The sequence below is a fragment of the Tachyglossus aculeatus genome, chromosome 4 (genome assembly GCF_015852505.1).
Source record: "Tachyglossus aculeatus isolate mTacAcu1 chromosome 4, mTacAcu1.pri, whole genome shotgun sequence".
NCBI lineage: Eukaryota > Metazoa > Chordata > Mammalia > Monotremata > Tachyglossidae > Tachyglossus > Tachyglossus aculeatus.
Window position 1 is genome coordinate 84,921,692 of NC_052069.1, and position 22,986 is coordinate 84,944,677.

General features: G+C 42.7%; 1 protein-coding gene and 1 non-coding gene across 3 annotated transcripts in view; both read right to left on the reverse strand.

Moving 5' to 3' along the window:
• Positions 1-22,986, reverse strand: part of VPS13B (vacuolar protein sorting 13 homolog B) — a 1,018,523-nt gene that overhangs the window by 954,912 nt on the left and 40,625 nt on the right. The window lies entirely within an intron of this gene.
• Positions 19,383-19,520, reverse strand: LOC119927860. Its single transcript, XR_005450827.1, has one exon. It is a non-coding gene; the product is annotated as a small nucleolar RNA SNORA7 (small nucleolar RNA).

Below are 22,986 nucleotides of genomic sequence, written 5' to 3' on the forward strand. Positions count from 1 at the left end.
TTAACAGTGACAGAATATAAATATTATTTCCTTCCACTTCAAATATCCTCTGCCCTCATCTCTGCCAAGCCACATCTCTCTCTCTCCTCCTCTAATGTCCTTCCAATCTGTCATATTTATTGAATTTACTGTGTGCAGAGCACTGTATTAAGAGCTGAGGAGAGTACAGTATAACAGAGTTGGTAGACACGTTTCCTGCCCACTACAAGTTTTCAATCCACAGTCTAGAGATTACAGTCCTTGAAGAGAAATCCCTGTTGTTCCCAAAAAATTCCTGTTCATCTCTACATTCATCTCAGGACCCAGGTATTTTCTTACAATTTTTAATTTACCCACTTGTGCTCATTTTCATACCTACTCATTTAATCTTAACCACTGTACACCTATGTGTGCTTGTCATTCAGATTATAAAGTCTACTGCAAAATCCTTATTTGTACTACTTTTATCTGTTCTTTAAATAATTATCACTAGGTTTTACATGGACTATGCCCTCCAATAATGTTGATAATATTCTACATGCTTATCTTGAGATAATAAAAATAACAATGATGATATTTGTTAAGTGTTTACTATGTGCCAAGCACTGTTCTAAGCATTAGGGGGGATACAAGGTAATCAGGTTGTCCCATGTGGGGCTCACAGTCTTAATTCCCATTTTACAGATGAGGTAACTGAGGCACAGAGAAGTTAAGTGACTTGCCCCAAGTTACAAAGCTGATAATTGGGAGACGTAGGATTATAATCCATGACCTCTGACTCCCAAACCCGGGCTCTTTCCACTAAACCAACATCTCTAGACTCCAAGTTTGCCTCTAGACTAAGTAAATGCAATATGGGCAGGGAATGTGGCTGCTAATTCTGTTGTATTATATTCTGAGCACTTAGTATCGTGCTCTGCACAAAGTAAACACTCAATACCATTGATGAATTGATTGATATGAAGTCAGCACACATGAAAAGGGGGAAGTGTGAGAAAGGAGAGAGTAAGAGAGGTAAACAACAGGTAATGTCTAAATTGAACTTTTTTCTTCTAAGAAAATGATAAAATGCCATACTGAATCAAAGCAATGGTCCTTCTAGCCCAGTATTCTGTTTTATCGGTGGTCATAATAGAACACTAGGAGGAAATGTGATTGTCCCTCCTGATAGCCATCACCATGGTTTGGGTACCATCTAATATCCCTAATGTACCTATTGCTAATACACAGAAGGTTTTCTTGAACACGCTGACATTTTCTCCCTACACAACATCCATGAATTCCAATAACTTACTGCTTTGGTGTGAAGCAGTGTTTTCTTTCATTGGTCTTGAACTTATCCTCTTCATGCTTCAAAGAGTACCCTAAATCCTGTGTTTGAAGACTTGTACATAGCTGTAATTTATTTATTTATATTAATGAATGTATCTCTAGGCTTTACAGTCTAGCTCACTGTGAGCAGGGAACATGACTGTTATATTGTAAAACTCTGCGGATACACAACCAGAACGATTGCCGACGGAGTTGGGGCGTTCTGGGAGAGATGTGTCCAAGGAGTCACTATGGGGTGGAGATGGCTCAAGCAGTTAATTCAGTGCTCTGCACACATGAAACACTCAATAAGTATGAAGCAGCGTGGCTCAGTGGAAAGAGCCCGGGCTTTGGAGTCAGAGGTCATGGGTTCAAATCCCGGCTCCGCCACTTGTCAACTGTGCAACTTTGGACAAGTCACTTCACTTCTCTGTGCCTCAGTTCCTTCATCTGTAAATGGGGATGAAGACTGTGAGCCTGCCATGGGACAACCTGATCACCTTGTATCTCCCCCAGAGCTTAGAACACTGCTTTACACATAGTAAGCGCTTAATAAATGCCATCATTATTATTATTGATTGGTGAACCTCAATTCCAGGTTCACCATTTCTACCTTTCATGACCCTTTAAGTTGCAATTACATTTCCTCAAGGGGCTCAACTTTCCAGCCTGCAGAGGTCCAACCTCTCAGTCTCACATGCAAGATTTCCCACCCTACCTTTTTTTAAGGTTCTTGTTAGGCACTTAGTATGTGCCAGGCACTATTCTAAGCACCACAGTAGATACAAGATCATCAAGCTCTCCCACATGTGGCTCATGGTCCAAATTTTTTAGTTGGCCTTCCCTGTTCCTTTCCTACCACTATTACGTCCTTCCTTAGGCCCAGCAACCAGTATTGCAAGCATTATTCCAGATGTGGCCACCCTATGGTTTTATATAGTGGCAAAATTACGCTTTTTGTTTTGTGCTCAATACTCTTCCTGCTTATGCCCAGCTTTTTTGGCTGTCAAAGCATATTGGCCTGACATTTGAGAGAAGAGTAGAAAACTCCGAGCTCTATTTCCTGAGTTGCAATTTATAGCTTAGCGCCCACCCTCATTTAGTAGTTCAGCTTGTTTTTCTGTAGGAAAAAAAATAATAATAATAACCTTACCCAAGCTTGAAATTCATCTGCCACTCTTCCCCCAGCCTGCCCCTCAGCTTTTTGGCATCCTACTGCAGTTTATCCCCAGTGGCAGGGCATTTTATGCCCAAGAGCTGGGAGATTTTACTTCGCAGTCCAGAGCAATTGTTAAGTGTTAAACAAAAACAGTCTTACCGCAACCACTGCAGGATCCCAATCTTCACACTTCTCCATCCAGTAATCGTTCTTCCTTAGCCCTCATTTTCTACTCTCAGTCAGCATTCTATTCCTCTAATCCCCATGACAACTCAGTTTATTTTTAAGGCCTTTGGAGGAAACTTGTCATAGGCTTTTGGACCGTGACATATATTATGACCACGAGGTCTCCCCCATCCATATGTTTATTAAAGAACTCCAGTAGATTTATGAGGCATGATTTCCCCTTAGAACAACAAATGGCATTGTTCCCCCAACCAGTTAGTCTGTCTCAGGGATCAAATGCTATTTATTGAGGACTTTAGTGCAAAACACTGTACTACAGTTTGGGAAAGTCCAACAGTGGTAAAACATACAGTGCCTGTCCACAAGGAATTTATAGTCTAGTGAGGGAGGCAGACATTCAAAATTATTTTTCTGTAGAGCAAGCCTGGTTTAAGAACGATGGAAGTCCTGAAAGTCCCTGAGAGCCACAGGTTGATTAGGGTTAATTCTTAAATAAGGTTCTTTAGACGTAAAAGAAAACAACATCTGACAGATTGCTTAGTTGCCCACCAAGGACAGTTTTGGTAATGAGAGAACCTGCCTGGATACAGAGAAGAATCAATCCAAGGGGGGATTTGGGGTGAAGTGGGGAAGAAGAAGGAAGAAAAGGGTGCTAGGAAACAAAGGAGAAAGGAAAAAAAAAAAACACTACATCAAGTGAAGAGATAAGATTTTGGCTGTGGATGGAAACCTGGAGTTCCCTCAGGACCTCAGTCAGAGGTTCCAGAGCATTAAAGCTAAGTGCTGAGAAAGGAGCTGCATACTACCAGATGGATCAATCAAGGACCACCCAAGAAAAGTAATGAAGGGGCCCTTGGCTGGGAGGGGGAGGCTGTTCCACTCAGCTAGGGACATTTAAAATAGCGTTAGGCAATTCTGTTGAGAGTTAATTCTGCCCTGCTCTACAAAGTTACCCTGTTTTGGAAACTGTGTTCCATGGAACATGTTTTCACAGACATGTCCTTGCTCTCAAAAGCCTCTTCGCCCTCCTACCTATCGTCACTCATCTGTCACTACAACCAGGCCCACAGGCTTTGCTCCTCTAACACCATCCTACTCATCGTGCCTCAGTCTTATCTTTTCTATATCAACCCCTTGCTCATATCTTCCTTCCTTCCTGGAGTTCCCTTCCCTTTCATATCCAAATGACCTCCACCTTCCCCCAACTTTGAAGTCCTACTAAAATCCTACCACCCAACAATCAAATGCATTGAGCATTTACTGTGGGCAGAACAGTAAGTGCTTGGGAGAGTACAATAACAGAGTTAATATGATTCCTGCCCACAAGGAGCTTACAATCTAGAGGGGGAAACAGACATTAATATAAATAGGTCATGGCTTATGCATAAGGGGGGTTGAGGGAAGGGTGAATATAGGCGACAAATACAAGTGCAAGGGCGACAGAAGGGAGCGGGAGAAGAGGAAATGAGGGCTTAGTCTGGGAAGGCTTCTTGGAGGAGATGTCCTTCAATAAGTCTTTGATGGTGGACAGAGTAATCTCCTCCAGGAGGCCTTTCCTGATTAACCTCTCATCTTCCCACCCTATTCTCCCTCCCTTGGGCACCACCTATGAACTTGGATAAATACTGGATCAATGTTGCCAACTTGTACTTCCCAAGAGCTTAGTACAATGCTCTGCACACAGTAAGCACTCAATAAATACAACTGAATGAATGAATGAATACCCATTAAACATTTTGATGCTCACTCCTCCCAGACTGCACTTAAGTACATACCCTTATACTCCGCTGCTTCCCCTCTCTGAAATGTATTTTAACGTCAGTGTCCCCTAGATTGTAATCGCCTTGAAGACAGGGATCCCATCCACTCACTCTATTGTGTTTATTACCCCAACCTCTTAATACAATGCTTTGCACACAGTATTATCATCATCAAATGCTGTTGAGTCATTTCCGATTCACAGTGACTCTATGAATGTATTTCTCCAGAGCGCCCTACCTTCTGCCATAATCCACAACCTTGCTAATGGTTATTTCATTATTGTTTTTATGGTTTCTATCCATCTAGCTGCTCGTCCGTCTCGCCCACATTTTCCCTGGATATTTCCTAGCATTAGTGTCTTCTCCAGAGAATTAGTCCTCCTGATGATGTGTCCAAGATATGCTAACAGTCATTCTCAATAAATACCTCAGAGTGATTGACTGACTTTGCTGTAAGTCAGTAGGGAGGTGAACAGGACTCAAACTCCTAAGGGTTCTGCTCCCCAGACCCAAGGTGAAAGTCTTCAATTTGATCCCAATTAAACTGCCTCAGTCTCCAGGAGTTGCCTGGGAGAGTACACCTTCCCCTTTGACCCACTCACTTGGAGAGAGACTGGGGATGGATTTAACTTGACACGCGGTGGCGGCAACAGTACAAGGGAAAAGGTAAGAGGGTCCCGTGAATCCCGAGACATGCCGGATCCTCTGAATCAGGCTCCCCTATAATAACCACCTGACCATGGTGTTGATGGTGGGTGACTTCTAGTGACTGTGGGTCACAACAGAGGAGGAAGAACATGAACATAATAGATAAGTAGAGTCAATCTCCGAAGACATATCAAGTGGTGAGGTTAAAATGATGTAATGTCTAGAGATGGTCAGATCAGGCGTGAACGCTGGTAAGAGGCCGAGATAAGTGGTAGCAAGAGGTTGGTAGAGCTGACTGTCTTCTAGACTCTAAGTTCTTGTGGTCAGGGAACCTGTCTACCAACTGTTATACTGTACTCTTCCAAGAGCTTAGTACAGTGTTTTTCCCATAGTAAACATGATTGGTTGAAGAGTGAAGGGAAGCAAGCTCCTGGAAAAAATCACTGGACTCAACACGGAGGTCAAAGTAACTACAGATCAGAGTAGGAAGAGGAAGTGAGAGTAAGACAGTAAAGAAAGGCACCAATCAGGAAGAAGTGCAAAAGAAAGATTGTGGGCTCCATGTGGAACAGGAACTGGGTTGGAACAGTTTAGTACAATAATAATGATAATAATAATAGTACAGTACTCTGCACGCTCAATAAATATGGCTGACAATGAATAATGATAACAATAATTAAAAAATAGAAATGGAGACAGGAGGTAGTTAGATAAGAACATTTAATCACTGTAGAAAGTGGTAGAGACCGAGTATTTACAATTTAAAAAAAAAAAGAAGGGAGGTGGGGGTGCCAGAAGAGCAGAAAACACATTGAGGGGAGAGTAAACCAACTTCTCCTTTACTGGACACTGAGTGGGGAATTATGGGACAAAGGTGAGGTGTCAAAGGGACACTCAGATTCTAAGACAGCATATAAAGGATTGGGGTCGGGGGAGGAAAGCGAGGCATCAGTGATATGGGGTTCAACTATTGGTCTCTTCTCACATTTTTAATGCAATGGTGGAGATTTTGAATTTCCACTCTAGTTCAGAAGAGAGGGGGAGAAGAGTTGCAGACTTCAGGTGCAAAGAGGAGGTCTTGGAGCCCAGCACCTGAATTCCAAGGTTCAATCCCACTGCCAGCTAGCAGTTTGGCCTGGAACAACCTAAATTCCAAGGTTCAATCCCACTGCCAGCTAGCAGTTTGGCCTGGAACCTAACCCAAGTCCCACCTGCTGCAATTTGGCTGGGAGCTAACTCTACTTGGGCTAATCCTGTCCTCAAGTTTTCAATGGTCCTAGATGAATTGTGGATTTTACCTGTTTGCCAGTGATATCCGATAATCTATGATCAATGAATCCTCTGATTCATTGGCATTTGTAACGATCAGTTACAACTCTCACTGCAAATTCCTTTAGAGTTTCCAATGATTTGTTTATGTCTAGTTTACGAAGTTAGTCTAGCATCCTGATGTTCACCAGAATTTTATTCAGTCCTCTGACCTCTCAACTGCGAAAAAAAAAAAACTGGGTGTGGAGAATACCTAATATCTTCCTCCAAAATCTAAAGAGAATGAAGCAGCCAATTTATTCTTTCAGCCATGACCATTTAATATTAAACGGTCCCAGTGAATTCCATGCTAAAATTCTGCTTAGGATAAATACTCGAATCTACCATAGTCTATGTTTTCATTAAGCATTTTGACTAGCTAGAACTCGGGAATAAAGAGACATTCCAACAACATGAGTCTATTTGGATATAGTGTGGTACAATGTCAGAAAAAATAGTTTGTACACGAGGGTAACAGATAAAGTGAGAATAGCAATGTGAATTTTCATCAGAGTTTTATGAGCGCAAGCCCGCAGTGCAGGAGAACAGGAGACATTTAAAGAACATCTGGAGTCTCTTGAAACATGTCTTCATTTTCCCTTTTGTCCCATCCATCTGCCTGTCTGCCAGTCATCTACCACACTTTCTAGGTTCTCCCGTTCTCCACATTCTGGTGAACTTTTCCATTTTTTTTTTCAGGAATGATTATTTCCCCCCTAAGATTAGCTCCCTTTGCCAGTTTCCTAAACCTGCTCTCTATTCAAATACCTACTTCGTCATTCAATGGCAAACATTTCTCTTGGGTTTTTTTGTTTTACACTCTATCCTTTTTAGTTACTTCCTAACAAAGGTTAACATTTTATCATCATACCCTTTTCTAAAATTTACACTCATCACGCTGTTCTTTGGATCCTTTTTTTTCCCCCAGCAAGAATTTTTAAATGAATTGGGTATTTCGGAGTGGCTTGTCCGTAGGCGCCTGTGGGAAAACGGTTAAAGTGAAAAAACATTTCTAACAAGAATGCTGCTGCCCCGTGAGGTGCGGGCACTCCACCCAGACGGAGTAGTCATAAGCGGGCACTGAAAATGGGAGAAGGTGGCCATGGGGGTCAGCCAACCAACAAGGTGGGCAGGGAATGTGTCTCCATACCCTAGTATACTGCTCCATTGTAATCTCCCAGGTGCTTAGTACTACGCTCTGCCCATAGTAAAGTGCTCAATAAATGGCACTGATCAGTTGTTTGGGAAGGGACCAGATAATAATAATAATAATAATGATGAAGGTATTTGTTAAGCGCTTACTATGTTCCAAGCACTGTTCTAAGCACTGGGGTAGATACAAGGTAATCAGGTTGCCCCACATGGGGCTCACAGTCTTAATCCCCATTTCACAGATGAGGTAACTGAGGCCCAAAGAAGTAAAAGTGATTTGCCCAAAGTCACACAGTTGATAAGTGGCGGAGCCAACATTAGAACCCACAACTTCTGACTCCCAAGCCTGGGCTCTTTCCATTAGAATTAGCTTTAATTCTATTTGTTCTGACGACTTGACACCTGTCCACATGTTTTGTTTTGTTGTCTGTCTTCCCCTTCTAGACTGTGAGCCCGTTGTTGGGTAGGGACCGTCTCTATATGTTGTCAACTTGTACTTCCCAAGCTCTGTACACAGTAAGAGCTCAATAAATACGATTGAATGAACTAAGCCACGCTGCTTCTCGATGACCCTCCCTGATCCTAAGGTTAGGGTTGAGGCTGCAGCCAGGCATCGCAGTTCCTCCTTGGCCAGGAGACCACCCCCCAATGCTGGCCAAATGGGCTGCTGTGAGAAGCGCTTGGATCAGTGCTTGGCACATAGTAAGCACTTAAAAAGTGCCATCATTATTATTAAACAAACACCACCCTGGAACAGCTCCCTGGGTCTTTTTCTTATACCGGAGCGAAGGTCTGACCCAGCCCGGGTGGCTTTCAGCGCTGGTCTGGAATCTGCCCGAGTTGCTCCCCACCAGCATGATCCAAATAAATGGACATTTTCAGGATCTCTCTCGTGACCAATTATTCTTTCTTGGGGTCGGGGAAGAAGACTGGAACCTAGAGTAAGTATTCAAAAGCGACTTCAAAAACTCTCAAGTGGTGAAAGGCATGACCACATGAAATGGTAACTTGTAGTTTTACTGATGTTTTTATGATCAGTAGCTGTGAAAAATCTGGCTTTTTAAGACTGGTATTACAGATCAGCTAGGAACTTGTCTGTCAAAATGAAAGGTGAGAGAAATTGGCTATATTTCTTCACAAAATCAGCAATAAGTTTCTAATACTTCTTCAAAGCACACTGGCGATCATGACATTAGAACCTTTCTCGTATAAGTCATTTCTCTAATATGGAGTTGGTGTAATACATACTGAGAAGCAGAGTGGCCTAATGAAAAGAAAGCAAGGGCCTTGGAGTCTGAAGATCTGGGTTCTAATTCTTGCCCTGACAACTATCTGATGCATGACCTTGGGCAAGTCTCAACTTCTCTGTGCCTCCGTTTCCTCATCTGCAAAATGGGGATTCAATACCCGTTCCCCTTCCTAGATCGTGAGCCCCATGTAGAACTCTACCCCAGCGGTTACTACAGTGCTTGGCACATAGTTATTATGGAATTAAAACACTGCCCCAATCTACTGTATAGAACCATGATGATTACCACAGTAAACGAACTCAACTCATATTTTAAAAGTTGCATATACTCACTTTTGAAAAGCTACACAAAGAATTAACTCATCCATTCTCTTATTCACCAATGTTTTGACTCTCATGATCCCATCATCTTTGTGCTTAAAAGAATAGTGAACAAACCGGGATGAGTTTCCCCCTTCTACTTACTCTTCTTACTCTCCCCCTTCTAAACTGTGAGCCCGTTGCTGGGTAGGGACTGTCTCTATATGTTGCCGATTTGTACTTCCCAAGTGCTTAGTACAGTGCTCTGCACACAGTAAGGGAGGGAAGGAGGGAGGGGTGGATGGGATCCACCCTGGTCAGTGCTGATCTCTTCAGTGTTACACTGAACTTCAGGACCTGATTAGTGACCCTGGCAGGGACCGTCTCTATATGTTGCCAACTTGTACTTCCCAAGCACTTAGTACAGTGCTCTGCACACAGTAAGCGCTCAATAAATAAGATTGAATGAATGAATGAATATTCCTGGGCAGCACCATGGCCTAGTGGCTAGAACACATGCCTGGGAGTCAGAAGGTCATGGGTTCTCATCCCGGCTCCACCCCAAGTCTGCTGTGTGACCTTGGGCAAGTAATTTCACTTCTCTGTGCCTCAGTTCCCTCATCTGTAAAATGGGGATTGAGACTGTGAGCCCCATGTGGGACTGGGACTGTGTCCAAACCGATTAGCTTGCATGCACCCCAGCACTTAGAATATCTTGTGAGGCTTGATGAAAAAACATCTAACCCAACAAGGAAACAGTGTCTGTTGGAAATTCCACCTGAATTTAAATCTCCTGAGTGATAGCAGTAGTGCAACTATTTATATCTGAAAGCAAAATGCCAAAATTAGGTGCTGGGTAAAACACGACCTGACAAAAACAGTAATGAAATATCAGCATCCTTCAATGCTATTTAATGAGCACTGAACTGAGCGCTTGGGAGAGTACAATCCAGAGTTGGTAGACATATCCCCTGCCCAAATGCCTGGTAAACACCATTTTACCACATTTCACTTAATGCTATTGGTCTAAATTGGGCCAAACGCATAGGATTATCCAGAATATATCAGCAGCTCCGTGAAAATGAATATCCTCACATCCAGTGTTATTTGAGCGCTTACTGTGTGCATCACCATCATCATCAATCGCATTTATTGAGCGCTTACTATGTGCAGAGCACTGTACTAAGCGCTGGGAAGTACAAATTGGCAACATATAGAGACAGTCCCTACCCAACATCATCATCATCAATCGTATTTATTGAGCGCTTACTATGTGCAGAGCACTGTACTAAGCGCTTGGGAAGTACAAATTGGCAACATATAGAGACAGTCCCTACCCAACAGTGGGCTCACAGTCTAAAAGGGGGAGACAGAGAACAAAACCAAACATACTAACAAAATAAAATAAATAGAATAGATATGTACAAGTACCATACTAAGTGCTTGAGAGAGTACGATATAACAAGCGCTTAGTACAGTGCTCTGCACACAGTAAGCGCTCAATAAATATGACTGAATGAATAACAGAGTTGGTGGATATGTTCCCTGCCCAGAACGAGGGGCAGACAGACCTTAACAGAAATAAAGTCATGGATACGTACGTAAGTGCTATGGGGCTGAAGGAGGGGAGGATAAAGGGTGAAAATCCTACTGCGTACCATTCGGTGTGCGCATACCACACAGTTAACAATTCGCTCCCGTATGAGACCGCTGGCACGATCCTATGCCAAATTTCGGAATAGTACGCCAAGCGCAAGCTCCTCTGAAATAGTTACGAATTTAGCTCATTTTATATACCGTGCTTTGAGTGAACCTAATTTGGGCCAGCACGGAAACAGTCAAAGTAGCCTCTGGAAGCCAAAATCCTGGGGCATGTCTGAGTCCCAGGAGAGTGAGCTCATCCTGAGCCTGAGCTCACTTCCTAATGGGGGCGGGGCCCCCACACCACGCTTGTCCCTTTGGGCTACTGACCTCAGCAGTGGAAGAAGAAACCTTGGAGCACAAACCAGCTGATGGCCAGCCTATTTACTGACAGGGCGCCCCTGGGTCGAGTTGGAGGGGAGGAAAAGCAGAGGGTTACTTCTGTAGCCTCTGACAGGTGCTGCCCATTTCCCTCAGCGCTTAGAACAGTGCTCGGCACATAGTAAGTGCTTAAATACCATAGTGATTATTATTACTACTTCACCCTCGGAGGCCGTAACCGGCCATTTCGGTTCAGCAGGGATAAAGTCAAAGGGCCTCCCTGAGATGGCAACTCCCTCCTGACACAGACCACAAGCTCGTTGTGGGCTGGGAATGGGTCCTTCTATTGTTCTATTGTACTCTCCAAAGCGCTTAGTACAGTACTCTGCACACTGTAAGCACTCAGTAAATACGACAGTGTTTCAGAGCTACCGCAAGCTTGACTTGTACATATTTATTACTCTATTTATTTATTTATTTTACTTGTACATATCTATTCTATTTATTTTATTCTGTTAGCATGTTTGGTTTTGTTCTCTGTCTCCCCCTTTTAGACTGTGAGCCCACTGTTGGGTAGGGAATGGGTCCTTCTATTGTTCTATTGTACTCTCCCAAGCGCTTAGTACAGTACTCTGCACACCGAAAGCACTCAGTAAATACGACAAACAGTGTTTCAGAGCTACCGCAAGCTTGACTTGTACATATTTATTACTCTATTTATTTATTTATTTTACTTGTACATATCTATTCTATTTATTTTATTCTGTTAGTATGTTTGGTTTTGTTCTCTGTCTCCCCCTTTTAGACTGTGAGCCCACTGTTGGGTAGGGACTGTCTCTATATGTTGCCAACTTGTACTTCCCAAGCGCTTAGTACAGTGCTCTGCACACAGTAAGCGCTCAATGAATATGATTGATTGATTGACTGTTTCATCTCCAATTGTTACATTGTATTCTCCCAAGCACTTAGTACAGTGCTCTGCACACAGTAAGCTCAGTAAATACAACTGGCAGTGTTTCAGAGCTGCCCCAAACTAGACCTGAAGCCCCAAGGAGTGCAGAATGCCTTCCAGGCATCCCCACCTCTTCCCACACTTACAAAAAATGTGGGCTTAGTTCCCAACCTGGTCCTTGCCAGGCTTAAATGGACTTCCTTTTTGGGCTGGATTGATTAATTCAGGATCCCATAAGAAAAAGAAAAAAAAAATTGTATAAAATGTGTTCTCTCAAATTTATATTCTTCCTTCAACACCAATGCAGTATTTGAGAAAACATAACTGAGCTATGTCCGAGCACACGTTATCCAGTTTACAAACCCCAAAATTGGGATAATTCAGTCCCAGGGATATTGGGCTTCCCATTATTCAGATAATTTATGGACTTTTGTAAACATATGGTCTCTCAGCTTAACAATGTGAAATTTATTCCCTTCCTTCTAATTTCTGTTTTTCTTTCTCCAGTGGTTAGGAAGAAAATTTTTTTTGATATATTGGTTGAAAGTATTAAGGTAGGTAATGAGTTCCATTTCTATGACTGATGTGTTGCATTGGAAATATAAATACCCATAGAGGTTTTTCTTTTTCCATGCTGTTTCCAGAAATAGTCAATGAGACATTCTTAGCATCCTTTAATAAAAGTTAGGGTACTGTACCTGACAAATAGTCTAATGATACATGTAGTTACTTCTTGTCTAAACTAAATAATGAACAGAATGGGACACCAAATTCTTACAATGCAACATCCATTTCCATTCTTCACAATAAAAAGGTGGTTATAGGAAGAGGGAAAGAGAGAAAAGGATGGAGAAATTAGAGGAGACAGGGAAAGGACATGAAGGGCAAAGAGATAAAAACACTAGAATAAGTTTGTGTAGAAGCAGCACGGGCCTAAGAGTCAGAGGACCTGGGTTCTAATCCCAGCTCTGCCAAATGCTTGCTACGTGATCTTGGGCAAGTCACTTAACTTCTCTGTGCCTCAGTTCCTTCAACTGTAAAATTGGGATAAAATATCTGTTTTCCCTCTTCCCTAGACTATGAGCCCCATGCAGGACAGGGACTGTATCTGACCTAAGTAACTTGTACCTACCCCAGCACTTAGAACAGTGTTTGTCCCATAGTAAGCGCTTAATACCATTAAATAAAATTTTAAATAGTAAGATACGTGTATCCTAGCCCTCATGAAACTTACATACTATCTCTGTGCTGGTAGCCTGGGGAATCTGTGTTTGGACTTGAAGTGGACCAAGACAACAAGGAAACTGAACAGCTGCATAGTAAGTGTTCATCATGGCCAAAAAGTGGTAAAATAATTCTTTCATGCCAAACCAAAAAGTGTAGTTTGAGTGCTTAGTACAGTGCTCAGTACATAGTAAGCACTCAAATACAGTTGACTGAAAATATGACTGAGCGCAATTGAAGAGCCATCCTTCCCATACTAGATAGAGCCCAGTTCTTGTACACTGATACTGTAGGTGAAATATCTGCATAGGATATTTAGACTGTGAGCCCAATGTTGGGTAGGGACTGTCTCTATATGTTGCCAATTTGTACTTCCCAAGCGCTTAGTACACTGCTCTGCACATAGTAAGCGCTCAATAAATACGATTGATGATGATGATGATGATGATAGGAAAACTTCACCGGTTAATTTCCACCACTCATTCATTCAATCATATTTATTGAGTGCTTACTGTGTGCAGAGCACTATACTAAGCGCTTGGAAAGTGCAATTTGGATACTATAGATTGGGCCGACCCAAAAGCCACCCTAGCGCTTATATACATACCATCTAGAACTTTTGTATATTTTGATCCCCATACAACACAACTTCAGTACCTAAAACCTAAAGATACATCATCCACTAACTGTTGATTTAGTCTGGGATCCATAAGCCCCAGCCATAATCAATCAATCAATCAATCGTATTTATTGAGCGCTTACTATGTGCAGAGCACGGTACTAAGCGCTTGGGAAGTACAAATTGGCATCACATAGAGACAGTCCCTACCCAACAGTGGGCTCACAGTCTAAAAGGGGGAGACAGAGAACAGAACCAAACATACCAACAAAATAAAATAAGTAGGATAGAAATGTACAAGTAAAATAAATAAATAAATAGAGTAATAAATATGTACAACCATATATACATATATACAGGTGCTGTGGGGAAGGGAAGGAGGTAAGACGGGGGGATGGAGAGGGGGACGAGGGGGAGAGGAAAGAAGGGGCTCAGTCTGGGAAGGCCTCCTGGAGGAGGTGAGCTCTCAGCAGGGCCATAAACAGGGTAAGTTACGTCCAGTCATGGCAGAGAATTAAATTCCCTCCCCAAACACCAGTAGGAAGCAGCGTGGCTCACTGGAAAGAGCACGGGCTTTGGAGTCAGAGTTCATGGGTTCAAATCCCGGCTCTGCCAATTGTCAGCTGTGTGACTTTGGGCAAGTCACTTCACTTCTCTGGGCCTCACTTACCTCATCTGTAAAATGGGGATTAAGACTGTGAGCCCCCCGTGAGACAAACTGATCACCCTGTAACCTTCCCAGTGCTTAGAACAGTGCTTTGCACATAGTAAGCGCTTAATAAATGCCATTATTATTATTAGGAAGACAGCTTCTGCTCTATCCAAAAGCAGCACAGAATTGCTAGGTAGTAAAGGCTATCTAAATCTGGCTAGCCATCCACTACCAGGACAACTGCAGACGGAGGTGGGGCGTTCTGGGAGAGGAATGCCCATGGCATTGCTATGAGAAGCAGCGTGGCTCAATGGAAAGAGCCAGGGCTTTGGAGTCAGAGGTCATGGGTTCGAATCCTGACTCCGCCCCATGCCTGCTGTGTGACCTTGGGCAAGGTCACTTAACTTCTCTGAGCCTCAGTTACCTCATCGGTAAAATGGATATTAAGACTGTGAACCCCACATGGGACAACCTGATCACTTTGTATCCCCCCCCAGCGCTTAGAACAGTGCTTTGCACATAGTAAGCGCTTAACAAATGCCAACATTATTATCATTATTATGGGTCAGAGACGACTCGACAGCATGAGACAAGACAGATCTGGCTACACCTCTGCCCTCTCTCCCGGTGACTAGGTGCTACTTTCACAGAGAACAGAGAAACTCCCACGCCCCAGTGGCAGAGCAGGAGTTTGTCATGGCTGCTACTAAGGCTAGTCTTAGTTTCACCCTAGCTGAATTTTTAGTTTTCCAGCCAGGTTCAAGAAAGCCGACGAACTTTTAAAAATGACTGAAGATCCTGACAGAGAGGAGTTCAAAGGTGCACAGAGATGGTCCAAAAAACAGCCTACTAAAAAGTCCTTTAAGAAAAAGAAGGCTGTTCAAACCTAAAGTACAAACATTGTTCATTAAAACTGATATTTCACTACTGTCTAAATGACCTTTGCTCACATCCTTCCTCTGGCTTGGAACTCCTTCCCCCTTGAAACCCAACAGACCACCACTCTTCCCATCTTCAAAGCTCCTGTAAAACCACATCTCCTCCAAGAGGCCTTCCTTGACTAAGCCCTCATTTCCCCGACCCTCTTTCCCGTCTGCATCACCTATTCATTCATTCATTCAATCGTACTTATTGAGCACTTACTGTGTGCAGAGCACTGTACTACGCACTTGGGAAGTACAAGTTGGCAACATATAGAGACGGTCCCTACCCAACAGCGGGCTCACAGTCTAGAAGGGGGAGACAGACAACAAAACAAAACATATAAACCAAATAAAATAAATAGAATAAATATGTACAAGTAAAATAAATAAATAGAATAATAAATATGTACAAACATATACACAGGTGCTGTGGGGAGGGGAAGGAGGTAAGGTGGGGGGAAGGGGAGGTGGAGTAGGGAGAGGGGAAGGAGGGGGCTCAGTCTGGGCCCTCAGTCACCTATGCTCTGGTGTCTGTACCCCTTAAGCACTTTGGCACTTACCCCAACCCCACTGCAAGTAATGTACATATTCTTATACTCCGCAGCTTCTCCTTTTTGTAAATTTCACAACTGCCTTCCTTATTCATTCAACAGTATTTATTGAACGCTTACTGTATGCAGAGCACTGTACCTAGAGCTTGGGAAGTACAATTCAGCAACCAATCCCTGCCCACAATGGGCTCACAGTCTAAGAGGGGGGAGAGAGACATCAAAACAAGTAAACAGGCATCAGTAGCATCACTATAAATAGAATATATACATATCATTAATAAAAAATATAATTATAAAGATGTACACATCTACACAAGTGCTGTGGGGGTGGGGAGGGTGGGTACAGCAGAGGGAGGGGGTCAGAGCAATGGGGAGGGGAGGGGGAGCTGATGAAAAGGGGGACTTAGTCTGGGAAGACCTCCTGGAGGAGGTGAGCTTGTGAGCAGGGCAGGGATTGTATCCACAAACTCTGATGTATTGTTCTCTCCCAAGCACTTTCAGTAAGCGCTCAATACATAACACTGATTGACTGACTGAGCAACATATAACATGCGCTCAAATGCTATTGATTGACTAACAGTGCTAAGTGGCTTTTCAATGCCCTCTAGACTGTAAGCCTGTTGTGGGAAGGAATTGTCTCTATTGCTGTACTGTACTTTCCAAGCGCTTAGTCCAGTGCTCTGCACACAGTAAGCGCTAGATAAATATGCTTAAATGGATGAATGAATGCCAGAATTCAATTATTGGATTAGAGTGACAAAAGTATATTGGCATGGTTGGAGACCAGAAAAATAACTTAATATCAAATCATCATCAATCGTATTTATTGAGCGCTTACTGTGTGCAGAGCACTGTACTAAGCGCTTGGGAAGTACAAGTTGGCAACATATAGAGAGAGTCCCTACCCAACAGTGGGCTATTTATAGAGTGCTTATTATGTTCAGAGCACTGTACTGAACACTTGAGAATACAACAGAATTAGCAGACAAATTCCCCACCCATAACGAGCTTACAGTCTAATTCATTTTCACTGGAATTACCTTTGCAAAGAAATAACATGACGGTAATTTTAATGTCATCCCTTCTAAATATGACAAATCTTACTGACTGGAACACGAACGACAACTGCACATTATGTCATTTCATTTTAAAAATGAAAGTTTTATTCTAATTGCCAAAATAATTTTACAGACCAATTTAAATAGGAATTTTGTATTTTTCAACTATGTAATGCATTTTAATAACACGCAATGTTCATTATCCCATAAGGTGACCAAATGCATGGAAAATCTTCATTCTTATAGGAAAACTGACAAAAAAAAAAGGAGTGATTCATTGTTACTCAATGAATACAATATTTCTAGGTAAAAATAAATACCACCAACTCAAATTCAGTTTTGGCAGCGGTACTACTTGGAAGAGAAGTTCATTTTTCTGTCATCTCTGTTCTAATTTCTAATGAAAGAAAGAGTAAAGATTTAATGCGAGAAACAAAAGTGAATGCTGGCCAAAAAGGAGGCATGAGTGGATTCTAGGTGCCCAGGGGAAAAGAAAAATACAAACATTTCTCCAAATAGGAAAAACTGCTTGTTGCGCCTGATGTTAAACTGTGTAATATGAACATATGCAAAAGTAAAAGTTAAAAACTGGCCAATAGGGTGGAGAAAATAAAATTTAAAACTAACTTGGGAAAAAGATAGGAGTGTGGGAAAATGAAAAATTTGGAAACACGTTCTAATCTTCTTATATAATGCCAAAAAGAGCGGCTTGGGGAGTACTCCATATGTAAGGAGAAAAGAATGTAGCTCATTTTAAACTCAAGTCAAGTACAGAAGAACTTTCTCAAAGTAATTCTGAATGCATACCGAAATTTCAAGGGAAGATTTAGAAGCAAGGTGATGAAGAGTAAGCCAAATTGCACTGTAACACAAGTATATAACTCACAACGTACTTAATCAATCAGCCTTTGGGATCCTTAAGAGATTTAGTATGGGTGTGTCACGGACAACAGAAAATAGAAAACGGAGAAGGCCACCTGCCCTTTGTATTCATTTGTTATGGTATATTTTGAATATGGGATTTTTGATTAGGCCGTGGATTACTTTTTCCTAGCCTCTTTTCCCTGCTAGAAAAATAAAGGGTCAACTACAGTTCATGTAAAACCTGGAAAAATCTAGTTTACCATAAAAAGCAGAGCTCCATAGTTTGAACTATCAACCTAAAAAATGCATGTGTACATGCACACACACACACACATGATAATATCTGAGTTTCTGCGTGTGTGTGTGTGTGTGTGTGTGTGTGTATGTCTCTCTCTCTCGCTCTCTCTCTGTTTGCCTGCCTCAGTTGGTATGCAGTAATTTTTAGGACCCAAATAGCTGCAAAATAGTCATGCTTATATACTGAAAATTCCTGTTAGGTTCTTTAATTTGTCAACCAATGGAATTGACTAAGTGCTTACTTACTGTGTGCAAAGCACTCAATTAAGCACTTGAAAAAGTATACAATAACCAGGCTGATAGACACGATCTCTGCCGACAAGGCCCTTACAGACAGGACTTAAAAGTTGGTGCTAATACGAAGGGATCAATTGCTCAATTAAAGAGGAAGGTGAGTGGATGCGGGAAAGTGAGTTTTCTGCCCTGGTACTCTCTCCCTTCCCCAACCTGTTTAGCAGGTTCTAGGGATACTCATGCTGCTGGCTAAATGCCCAACTGTTTGGAAAGCAATGAAGCCTAGAGGTTTGCACTTCTGTGGCCACATTTTCCCGGAACTGAGGCCGAACAGTCCCACCAGCTGGTGGGAAGTCACATGGGAACACCAGCAGGAATGTTCCTTGGCCTGGTTGGGTGATGGTGGGCTGTGGGCAAGAATGCATCGTGGGAAGATCTAGCAGCTCTCCAAATTGGCCATGGGAATAATCATAATCACATTTCTGTGCCTTCGTGTTTTTAGATGCATGAAAAATTTCAGCTATCATCTGCGAAAGTGAAAGAAAAATTTTTAAAAAAAGCACACTACAGGTTTCTCTATTCACCTCACCACTCATCAACTTGGATACTCCCTTGACATCATTATCTTTAATCACTACACTATTTCTAACTCACCAACTCTGAAATGCCAATCTCCAACCACCACTTCCTCGCCTGCCTTCTTTCCCACATATCCACAAAACTGTCCAGTCCCTACAGAGACCTCCGATCTCTTGAACCATCCAATTACTTGTCTGAAGCTGTCAAGACGTCTCCGACCTATAGCGACTCCATGGACACATCTCTTCCAGAACACCCCACCTCCACCTGCAATCGTTCTGGTAGTGTATGCCTAGAGTTTTCTTGGTAAAAATACAGAACTGGATCACCATCACCTTCTTCCATGCAGTTAACTTGAGTCTCTGCCCTCGGCTCTCTCCCGTGCCGCTACTGCCCGGTGCACTGGTGAGTTTGAATTTGTGGCAGATTGCCTTCCACTCATTAACCACTGTCCAAGCTAGGAATGGAATGGGTATGTCTCTGCTTGACTCTCCCTCCTGTAGCTAAAACTGGTAGAGTCCTGGAAACTCTTCAGGTGTGATCCTGAGAGAATATCCAGTTACTTTCTTCTACAAAGCGTCCCTTCTTTTGATAAATAAATCCATACACTCAATTCCACCTTCTCCACTGAACTCTCCTCCCTTAATAAGAATAATGATGGTATTTATTAAGCGCTTAATATGTGCAAAGCACTGTTTTAAGCGTTGGGGAGGTTACAAGGTGATCAGGTTGTCCCCCAGGGGGCTCACAGTCTTCATCCCCATTTTACAAACGAGGTAAATGAGGCCCAGAGAAGTGAAGTGACTTGCCCAAAGTCACACAGCTGACAATTGGCGGAGCCGGGATTTGAACCCATGAACTCTGACTCCAAAGCCCGGGATCTTTCCAGTGAGCCACGCTGCTTCTCTACCTTGCTCCCTGTTCCTCTGATGATCTCATTCCACCAGCCCTGGAATCCCCTCCTGCTCTTGTACTCATACTGCAGAGCGCTGCTAGTGGAAATCCACACTTTGGGTGACTGTCCATCTCCAAACCCTCTCCTCTGCCCAGCAACAATCCTTATAATAATGACGGCATTTATTAAACGCTTACTACGTGCAAAGCACTGTTCTAAGCGCTGGGGAGGTTACAAGGTGATCAGGTTGTCCCCCGGGGGGCTCACAGTCTTCATCCCCATTTTACAGACAAGGTAAATGAGGCCCAGAGAAGTGAAGTGGCCTGCCCAAAGTCACACAGCTGACAACTGGCAGAGCCGGGAATTGAACCCATGACCTCTGACTCCAAAGCCCAGGCTCTCCACTGAGACACGCTGCTTCTCTAAAAATAATAATAGCATTTATTAAGCACTTACTATGTGCAAAGCACTGTTCTAAGCACTGGGGAGGTTACAAGGTGATCACGTTGTCCCACGGGGGGGCTCACAGTCTTAATCCCCATTTTACAGATGAGGTAACAGACCCGGAGAAGGTAAGTGACTTGCCCAAAGTCACACAGCTGACAATTGGAGGAGCCGAGATTAGAACCCCTGACCTCTGACTCCAAAGCCCGGGCTCTTTACACTGAGCCATGCTGCTTCCCCGACTCCCATGGGCACTGCCCACACCAGCCGTTTCAGACTTGCAACTGCCTCCTTGAATGGCACCCTTTCCCCCACCCAACTCCTGCCCCTTAGGATCTTGCCATTCATTTCATTGACAATAGTGAAACTAGCAGATAAATGCCTTAAAATCTCTGCAGCACCTCTCAATCAATGGTATTGAGCAATTACTGTGAGCACAGCACTGTACCAGCTCTCCAGTCCTTCTCTCTTTCCATACTCTCACTAGCTCTCCCATCTTTCAAAGAAGCAACTGAAGAGATCTCCCACCTGCACCTCTAACCCCACTCCTGTGTACCTTAAGGAAAAAAAAAAGCCACTTGCCTCCTCCCTTCTAGACTATCTTCAACCACTCACTCACCAACAGCTCCCTCCCCACTGTTTTCATACATGCAACATACCTCCATCCTAAAAGAATAAAAATAAAAACCCTCTCCCTCCCTTGAACTCACCACCTCCTCCAATTATCACCCCATCTCCCTCTTACCATTCCTTTCCAAACCCCTCAAACAAGCTCTCCTCAACCTCCTGAAATCTGGCTATCACACTCCTCCACTCCCTAGAAACTGCCCCCTCGAAGGTCACCCGTGACCTACTTTCCAGAACCAACAGACTCTACTCCATCCTAACTTTCTTAGATGTCTGCCTTCAACACTGTGGACCCTTCTTCTGGAAACACAATTTAACTTTGGATTCACAGATACTGTGCTCTCCAGATTCTCCTATCTCTTTCATGCTACACTGCTTAAAATTGGGGTTAAGGGTGTCAAGGTATTGTTTCCACGAGCTACTGATAAACAAAACTAGTTCACTCTCTAGCATTAATACTAAATGGACAAATATCAAGAAAAGAGATGATCACTTGTACTTCCCAAGCACTTAGTACAGTGCTCTGCACACAGTAAGCGCTCAAATACGATTGATTGATTGATGATCAACAGCTAAGAGATAAAAGTAATTGACTGAGAAAGGAAGAATGGAAATTGCAGGACTAGAATTTTTAGACAAGAAATTTTGGAAAAAAGAAAAAAGGAGTGGCAGAAAGTATGAATGCCAATTACATTTATTGAATACTTATGTGCAGAACACTGTATTAAGTGTTTGGGAGAGTACAATTTAACAGAGTTAGTAGACACGTTCCCTTCCAGTCTAGATTAAAAGACGGCAAGTAGTTTAAGCACCGTTCACAAAATGAGCAACAAGAGATAAAGTGAAGTTCTTCCCCCTAAAGCCTCAGGAATATAAAAGCAGAATAATCTGAGCAAGCACTGAGAGGAAGTAAAGCTACACATGCCACACTGAAAAACCAACTCCTATTTTCTGATTCAGGACACAGACCATGTCACTCATGAAATAAACTTATATGATGCCTAGGACTGGGTGTCTACAGTGCAAGAGAATTTATCAAGAGGCTCCTTCTTTATTTGATTTTTAAATTTACCAAATTAATCAGAGATTTCTGAAAATGATTAGTTAAGCAACTGCCAAGGCATAAAAAGGATCCCAACTAATAATAATAATAATGATGGCATTTGTTAAAGTGCTTACTATGTGCCAAGCACTGTTCTAAGCACTGGGGGGCATACAAAGTAATCAGGTTGTCCCACATGGGGCTCACAGTCTTAATCCCCATTTTCCAGATGCGGCAACTAAGGCTCAGAGAAGTTACGTGACTTGCCCAAAGTCACACGGCGGACAAGTGGCGGAGCCAGAATTAGAACCCATGACCTCTGACTCCCAAGCCCGGGCTCCTTCCATTGAACCACGCTGCTTTCTTACTTTCCAAGACTTCAAGTACAATATACTAAGATGACAGATTACAATGTACTTCCCTTTACACATTCACTCATTCAATCGTATTTATTGAGCACTTACTGTGTGCAGAGCACTGTACTAAGCGCATGGGAAGTACAAGTTGGCAACATATCTAATACTTGCCACACATCTAATATTTGCCACAGCAAATAAACGTAACTAGAGAAAATTTCAATCATTCAAAAATTATATTATTAATAGTAATAACAGTAGTGGTATTTAAGCACTCACTGTGTCATGCACTGTACGGAGCACTGAGGTAGATACAAAATAATCCGTTTTGGATATAGTCCCTATCCTACATGGAGCACACAGTCTCTGAGGGAGGGAGAAGTGATACTGAGTCCCCATTTTCCAGAGGAGGAAACTGAGGCACAAAGATGAGAAGTGGCTTATCCAATATCCAAGCATGCAAGAGGCACATTTACATTATGGAAACATCCCTGGCTTCAATCAATTCCAGTAGCTTGGGTTAATAGCGTCTATTTCTAACTCACCCTGGCTGACCATCCAGTGAGGACACGCTTTTAAGATACAAGGAGCTCTTAGGTTCTCCAAACGTAAATAAAATAAACGGGTTGCCCTGGGTGATGTAGCGCTGGCAATT